Genomic DNA, 8,452 nt, shown 5'->3' with positions numbered 1-8,452 from the left:
AGTAGAAGAAAAGAAATAACCAAAATTAGAGCAGAATTAAATAAAATTGAAAACAAAAGAATAATACAACAGATCAATAAATCAAAAAGCTGGTTTTTTGAAAAGGTCAATAAAATAGATAAACCTCTGGCCAACCTAATCAGGAAAAAAAGAGTAAAATCTCTAATATCATCAATCAGAAACAACAAAGACGAAAGAACCACAGACTCATCAGAAATCCAAAAAAATCCTTAATGAATATTACAAGAAACTTTATTCTCAGAAATATGAAAATCTGAAGGAAATAGACCGATACTTGGAAGCACGCCACCTTCCAAGACTTAACCAGAATCAAGTGGAAATGTTGAACAGACCCATATCAAGTTCAGAAATAGCATCAACTATACAAAACCTCCCTAAAAAGAAAAGCCCGGGACCAGATGGTTTCACGTCAGAATTCTACCAAACCTTTAAAGAGGAATTAGTACCTATATTACTCAACCTGTTCCAAAATGTAGAAAAAGAAGGAAGACTACCCAACACGTTCTAAGAAGCAAATATCACCCTGATCCCCAAACCAGGAAAAGACCCAACAAGAAAAGAAAATTATAGACCAATATCACTAATGAATATAGATGCAAAAATATTCAACAAGATCCTAACAAACAGAATCCAACAACACATCAAACAAATTATACATCATGACCAAGTTGGTTTTATCCCAGGGTCTCAAGGCTGGTTCAATATACGTAAATCTATAAATGTAATTCAGCACATAAACAAATTAAAAAACAAAGACCATATGATTCTCTCAATTGATGCAGAAAAAGCTTTTGATAATATCCAGCATCTCTTCATGATCAGAACACTCAAGAAAATTGGTCTAGAAGGGACTTTTCTTAAACTGATAGAGGCTATCTACAGCAAACCCACAGCCAATATCATATTGAATGGAGTTAAATTGGAATCATTTCCACTCAGATCAGGAACCAGACAAGGCTGCCCATTGTCTCCATTGCTTTTCAACATTGTAATGGAAGTTTTAGCCACCGCAATTAGGGAAGAAAAGGCCATCAAGGGTATCCATATAGGGTCAGAAGAGATCAAACTCTCGCTCTTCGCAGATGATATGATTGTGTATCTGGAAAACACTAGGGACTCTACTACAAAACTCCTAGAAGTGATCAAGGAATACAGCAGCGTCTCAGGTTACAAAATCAACATTCATAAATCGGTAGCCTTTATATACACCAACAACAGTCAAATCGAAAAAGCAGTTAAGGACTCTATCCCATTCACAGTAGTGCCAAAGAAGATGAAATATTTGGGAATTTACCTAACAAAAGACGTGAAAGATCTCTATAAAGAGAACTATGAAACTCTAAGAAAAGAGATAGCTGAAAATGTTAACAAATGGACAAACATACCATGCTCATGGCTGGGAAGAATCAACATTATCAAAATGTCCATACTACCCAAAGCAATATATAATTTCAACGCACTCCCTATTAAAGCTCCACTGTCATATTTTAAAGATCTTGAAAAAACATTTCTTCGTTTTATATGGAATCAGAAAAAACCTCGAATAGCCAAGACATTACTCAGAAATAAAAACAAAACAGGAGGAATCACACTACCAGACCTCAGACTTTACTACAAATCGATAGTGATCAAAACAGCATGGTATTGGCACAAAAACAGAGAAGTAGATATCTGGAATAGAATAGAGAACCAAGAGATGAATCCAGCTACTTACCGCTATTTGATTTTTGACAAGCCAATTAAAAACATTCAGTGGGGAAAAGATTCCCTATTTAACAAATGGTGCTGAGTGAACTGGCTGGCAACCTGCAGAAGACTGAAATTGAACCCACACCTTTCACCATTAACTAAGATAGACTCTCATTGGATTAAAGATTTAAACTTAAGACATGAAACTATAAAAATACTAGAGGAGAAGGCAGGGAAAACCCTTGAAGAAATTGGTCTGGGTGAGTATTTCATGAGGAGAACCCCCCGGGCAATTGAAGCAGCTTCAAAAATACACTACTGGGACTTGATCAAACTAAAAAGCTTCTGCACAGCTAAGAACACAGTAAGCAGAGCAAGCAGACAGCCCTCAGAATGGGAGAAGATATTTGCAGGGTATAACTCTGACAAAGGTTTAATAACCAGAATCCACAGAGAACTCAAACGCATCAGCAAGAAAAAAACAAGGGATCCCATCGCAGGCTGGGCAAGGGATTTGAAGAGAAACTTCTCTGAAGAAGACAGGCGCAAGGCCTTCAGACATATGAAAAAATGTTTATCATCTTTAATCATCAGAGAAATGCAAATGAAAACTACTTTGAGATATCATCTAACTCCAATGAGACTAGCCTATATCACAAAATCTCAAGACCAGAGATGTTGGCGTGGATGCGGAGAAAAGGGAACACTTCTGCACTGCTGGTGGGAATGCAAATTAACACATTCCTTTTGGAAAGATACATGGAGAACACTCAGAGATCTAAAAATAGATCTGCCATTCAATCCTGTAATTCCTCTGCTGGGCATATACCCAGAAGACCAAAAATCACAACATAACAAAGATATTTGTACCAGAATGTTTATTGCAGCCCAATTCATAATAGCTAAGTCATGGAAAAAGCCCAAGTGCCCATCGATCCATGAATGGATTAATAAATTGTGGTATATGTATACCATGGAATACTATGCAGCCTTAAAGAAAGATGGAGACTTTACCTCTTTCATGTTTACATGGATGGAGCTGGAACATATTCTTCTTAGTAAAGTATCCCAAGAATGAAAGAAAAAATACCCAATGTACACAGCCCTACTATGAAACTAATTTGGGACTCTCACATGAAAGCTATAACCCAGCTACAACTTAACAATAGGGGGAAGTGGGAAAAGGGGGGGTGGGTAGAGGGAGGGGAATCGGTGGGATCACACCTGTGGTGCATATTACAGGGGTATTTGCGAAACTTGGTAAATGTAGAATGTAAATGTTTTGGCACAGTAACTGAGATAACGCCGTAAAGGCTATGTTAACCACTGTGATAAAAATGTGTCAAATGGTATATGAAGTGAGTGTATGATGCCCCATAATCATATCATTGTATACAGTTATGATTTAATAAAAAAAAAAGTTAAAAAAAAAAAGAAAAGAATCCCACTCACTTTCCTTGTTGATTTGAAACATTGTTAGTATAGCAACTTAGTTTAGGTACTATATAAATAAAGCTGTTCACATGGTTTAGTTCTGGCTGCAACAATTAGCTGTGCCAGAACTCCCGACAACATCACATTTATCTCTTGTACGATCTTTGTCTTTTGTGTCTTATTTTCTCATTCCACACCATTCCTACTCTGGTTTGTTTACTCTTCGTGCTGGCTGACAAAAAGAAGAGGATATAAGAAAATAGAAGCAGAAGAGAAGTTAAAGAATTAAAAGAGGCCAAAAGAGGTATAAAGTTGAGAAAAAACATTAGAGAAGTAGACAGAGAAGGAAATAGAGGATAAAGAGAATTCAAGAAAGAAACAGATAGAGAGACAAAATGCGATTTGGAATAAAGGAAGAAAATAAAGAGACAGAGTGAGAGTGAGAACAAGAGTGAGAGTGAGAACAAGAGTGAGAGTGTAACAGTGAAGAAAAAAGAGAGGAAACAGTAAAGATGTTGAGTCATAGAAATAAAGGGACAGAGATAAATGCGTGATAGAAGATGAAATTGGAGTAAAGTAATAGAAGAAAGAGAGAGAGAGAAAACAGAGGAACATGATGTTGGTTTTAGGTTAAGAGAATGTTTCAGAGAGAAACATGAAGAAATGCAAAAGGAGACATGGAGAGATAAAGAAACATAAACAGAAGCATGAGAGAGATAGAAGTACATGTAGTAACTGGCAAAAGAGAGTGATAAACAAACCCATATAGAAGAATGTACAGAAAGAAGGCTATACTTAGAGGCACATAAACATAGATGTGGAGACACTTAAAAGAGGCATGGAACGAAACAGACATGTGACTAACAAAAACAATGACATAGAGACATGGAGATACTCAAAGACAGAAAGAGACTGAAAACACTCCAGAGAAAAACAGACAGGAAGACTCATACTCAAAGAGAGCCCAAAGTTAGAGAAATGGCAAAAAGGCAAAGAGATTCTCAATGAAAGAAAAAATAAAATAAAAGTAGAAAAGAGGGGAAAGGCAAAAGATTTCAGAAAAGTGATGAACAAGTAGAAGAATGGATATGTCATGAGGAACAAGTAGGAGAGTGAGTATGTCACATGCCGAGTCTCTCATCTCCCCATCGAGCTCGCCAGGGCCTGTTTGAAAGAATGAATGCAACACAAAGACTACTAACTCCTGGCATCTTTTAGTGTTTTGTTCTGTGTCTGTGTGTGTGTATGTGCACATGCACATGCATGCACACCTGTGCGCATGTGTATGGGCACAAGCATGCTTTTTAAGGGAAATTAGAAACAGATTTTTTGGAGGAGGGGCAAGATGGCCAACTGCAGATAGCTTTTGATAGAAGCTCCTGTCCAGAGGGAAGGACTATGACCAGAAAGTACCTAACAATGCTGAATACTGGGAGCCAAGCTGAGAAAGAAGAGTGATAACTGCACATCACCTCTGCTGCGACTACAAGAAAGCAAATTTCAGGAACAAAACTCATCCCAAAGAAAAAGAGTGTCCATTCCCTCCCCCAAGAGAGTTTTACTTTGCTTGCTGTGGGTTTTCTACAGATGAGCAGTGAACGGAGGACCTCTTATCCCACCTCATGGGAGATATTTGCTGGAATCAGGGACTACTTCTCCAGAGAGACCCTCTGCTGTAACCATGAGCACTCTCTTGCCAGGCATGAAAGTTGAACCAACATTTTACCTGCCATTTTGAACTTCCATTACACCCTTCACCCCTTGCCTTAAGGTACAGAGGCCTTACACCTGCAGAAACCAGAATGTCTGTGGTTCATTGCCAGGACCTGGCACTTCAAGGGCCATGGTAGAAAAGCTGCACTGTAATGGTAAGACCAGCGGTAGTGGAGACAGACAAAGGTGGGGAGGCTGTCAGTCTTGGCTCTGTGAAAGCACAAACCAGCTTCAGGAGGAAGCTTGTGAGCCATGCATCCAGAGCTCTGCCCTGCCAGAGCCTCTGTGTGCCCCACATCCACCCTGCCAGAGCCTCTGTGCACCTTGCACCTTACACTGCCAGAACCTCCACGTGCCCAGCACCCCACACTGCCAGAGCCACCCAAAATGCATTCTGCCCTGCCAAAGCCTCCATGTGCCCCATGGCTCCCCCTGCTGGAGCTTCCCCACACCCATCCCTGCCAAAGCCTCCACGGCCCGTGCCCAGCTTTGCTGGAGCTGCCACTCCAGCTATTTCTCTTTCTCTCCAGCCACAGGAGCTGCCTGAGAGCAGTCACAGGGATGTCTCCCATGAAGATTCAGCAACAGTAGAATGATCCTGCTGGGGTCTAATCTTGGAGAGAAATCTCCTCAACTCTGAGGACTGCTAGAGGAAGCCAGACCTTGCCCTACAGGAATTCCAGTGCTGCAGAGAGGCAGGGGCAAAGGCATAGTGGCTGAGGGAGAAAATTATTTGCTGACTTGTTATCCTCAGGTTTGTACTGAGCTCAGGTGGAACACTCCCTAGTTGCCATTGAGTACTCAAGGCAGCCAGGCTTTAGCTCCTCCAGCCGACTGGTGGCAGAGGGTGGTGGCCAGGCTGAGGGGGCATTGCCTTTCCTTTGACTCCAGCAGGTGCAAAGCCCTGGTACATCTGTTTATTGCAGGGAACAGGACCACAGCCCTGTGGGGTTACCAGTGACTGGGCATGAAAGAAAGGCAAGGAGGGGAAAGAGACACCAGTCACCCTGGTCCAACTGTGTTACTGGGCAGTTCTGACTCCACAGACCACCAGAGTGAGCCACACTTGAGCAGCTAGTAGACTAGTAGCAGCTACTGTCTAGTTGGTGGAGACATTTTGAACTCTCCCACTTAAGAGTTAGTACTGACTGGATCAATTGGTTTGGAACTTCTGACATAGGCCAATCACCCAAGGACACTCCAGGGTGGTACCCTGGTTGTGTGGTAGCAAGAAGAGTTGATTTTATTCTATCTGTTTTTGCCCATGGGAGGGTGTGGTGTCTTAGTCGCTTATATTTCTCCACAGCTGAGAACCCAACCCAGAGTTGCTGATCCACTAGGATCAGACAAAAATAAGCTGAATATAAGACATAGCCGCTTAACCACACAATACCATGCAGGTCCCAGAGTTAAGACAGTGATACTGTACAGGTCCTTTGCAAAGCAGTAGGGGGAAAAGCTACAATTACCAGTCCCAGATCCTTGGCAAAGGGCTGGTTAACCACAACTCCAGGAACTCCAAATACAATTTCACATTACCTTCCCATCTAGGTAAACGGTGAAAAATAATCATGGGCCAGAATCGGTGGAAAATCTCTGGCAACATGAATAACCAGAGTAGATCAACTCCCCCAAGGAATGACAAGGCACACAAACCAAATGATGCCAGGCATAATCAAATGGCTGAAATGTCAGAAATTGAGTTAAGAATTAGGATGGCAAATAAGATTAACAGAATGGAAGTAAAGTTGTAATTAGAAATTCTAAGAATAATTCAAAATTTGTCTCAAGAATTCAATGAATTAAAAGGCAAAATCACCAAAGATTTTGACACATTGAGAAAAGAGTTTGCAGCCCTCCAACATCTGAGATATACAGTAGAATCCCTCAGTAACAGAATGGAGCAGGCAGAAAAAAGAATTATTGACATCAAAGACAAAGCTTTTAAATGCTCCCAAATGCTCAAGAGGAAGAGAAGTGGAGAGCAAAAATGTATCATTCTCTTAGAGAGCTGTGGGTCTACTCCAAAAAAGCAAATATTCACCTTATACGAATCACTGAAAGAGAAGATGATGTTCCAAGAGTCACAGAAGCTTTACTCCAAGAGTTAATTGAGGAGAACTTCTCCAACATAGCAAGAGATACTAAAATTCAGATAGCACAGTTACAGAACCCCAGTACAATGCAATCCAAAGAAAGCATCTCCCAGGCACATTATAATTAACTTCTCCAAAGCTAATATGAAGGAGAAAATTCTTCAAGCAGCCAGACATAAGAAAACCATTACCTACAAGAGGAAGAATATTAGATTGACTGAAGATCTCTTTGCTGAAACTATTAAAGTCAGAAGAGGATGGTCATCAACTTTTAACCTTCTAAACAAAACAACTTTCAACCAAGAATCCTGTATCCAGCTAAATTTAGTTTCATTTATGACGGAGAAATTAAATACTTTAATGACATTCACATGTTGAAGAAATTTGCCATAACTAAACTAGCTCTCAAGGACATTTTCAGACCCATCCTACACAATGACCAACACGATGCTAGATCACCAAAGTAAACTCACTCAGAAACTTTTGATCAAATCCCAACTTCCAAAGTGGCCAAAGGTTTAAAAATGTCCACTGGCCTTTCGAAAAACTTGACACCCAAAATACTACCAGGCCTATTAATACTCTCAATTAATGAGAGTGGCTTAAATTGCCCTCTAAATAGGTACAGGTTGGCTGACTGGATACAAATACTCAGGCCATATATCTGCTGCGTTCAAGAGTCTCATCTTACATTGAAAAATAAATACAGACTCACGGTGAAAGGATAGACACCTACAATTCAGGCAAATAAAAATCAGAAAAAAGCAGGCATTGCAATTTTATTCACAGACACAGTAGGCTTTAAACCAGCAAAAGTAAAGAAAGATAAGAATGGTCACTTCATTTTCGTCAAGGGAAACACTAAACAAATTGAGATTTCAATTTTTAACATGTATGCATCCAACCAGTGTGCTCCTCAGTTTATAATATAGACCCTAAGAGACATGAGCAACTTGATAACCCCAGCACCATAATAGTTGGAGATTTTAACACCACATTGGCAGTGTTGGGTAGATACTCCTATAAGAAACTAAGCAAAAAAATTCTAGACTTAAACTTAACTACTCAACAATAGATTTAATAAACATCTACAGAACATTTCACCCTAACAGAACTAAATACACATTATTTTTATCAGTCCATGGAACATCCTCCAAAATTTATCACATCTTAGATCACAAGTTTAACCTCAACAAATTTAAAAGAATATAAAAAATTCTTTGTATCTTCTCAGCCCATTATGGAATAACTCAGTAACAGGAATCTGCATACTCATACAAAAACATAGAAATTAAATAACCTCAGATTGAATGATATCTGGGTCATAGAAGAGATTAAGAAGGAAATTACCAAATTTTTGGAACAAAATTATAATGAAGACATGAATTACCAGAACCTCTGGAATACTGCAAAGGCAGTCCAAAGAGGGAAATTTATAGCATTGCAAGCCTTCCTCAAAAGAACGGAAAAAGAGGAAGTCAACATCTTAATGGGATATC

Source organism: Nycticebus coucang, chromosome X (assembly GCF_027406575.1).
Source record: "Nycticebus coucang isolate mNycCou1 chromosome X, mNycCou1.pri, whole genome shotgun sequence".
NCBI classification, from domain to species: Eukaryota; Metazoa; Chordata; class Mammalia; order Primates; family Lorisidae; genus Nycticebus; species Nycticebus coucang.
This window is presented reverse-complemented; position numbering follows the sequence as displayed.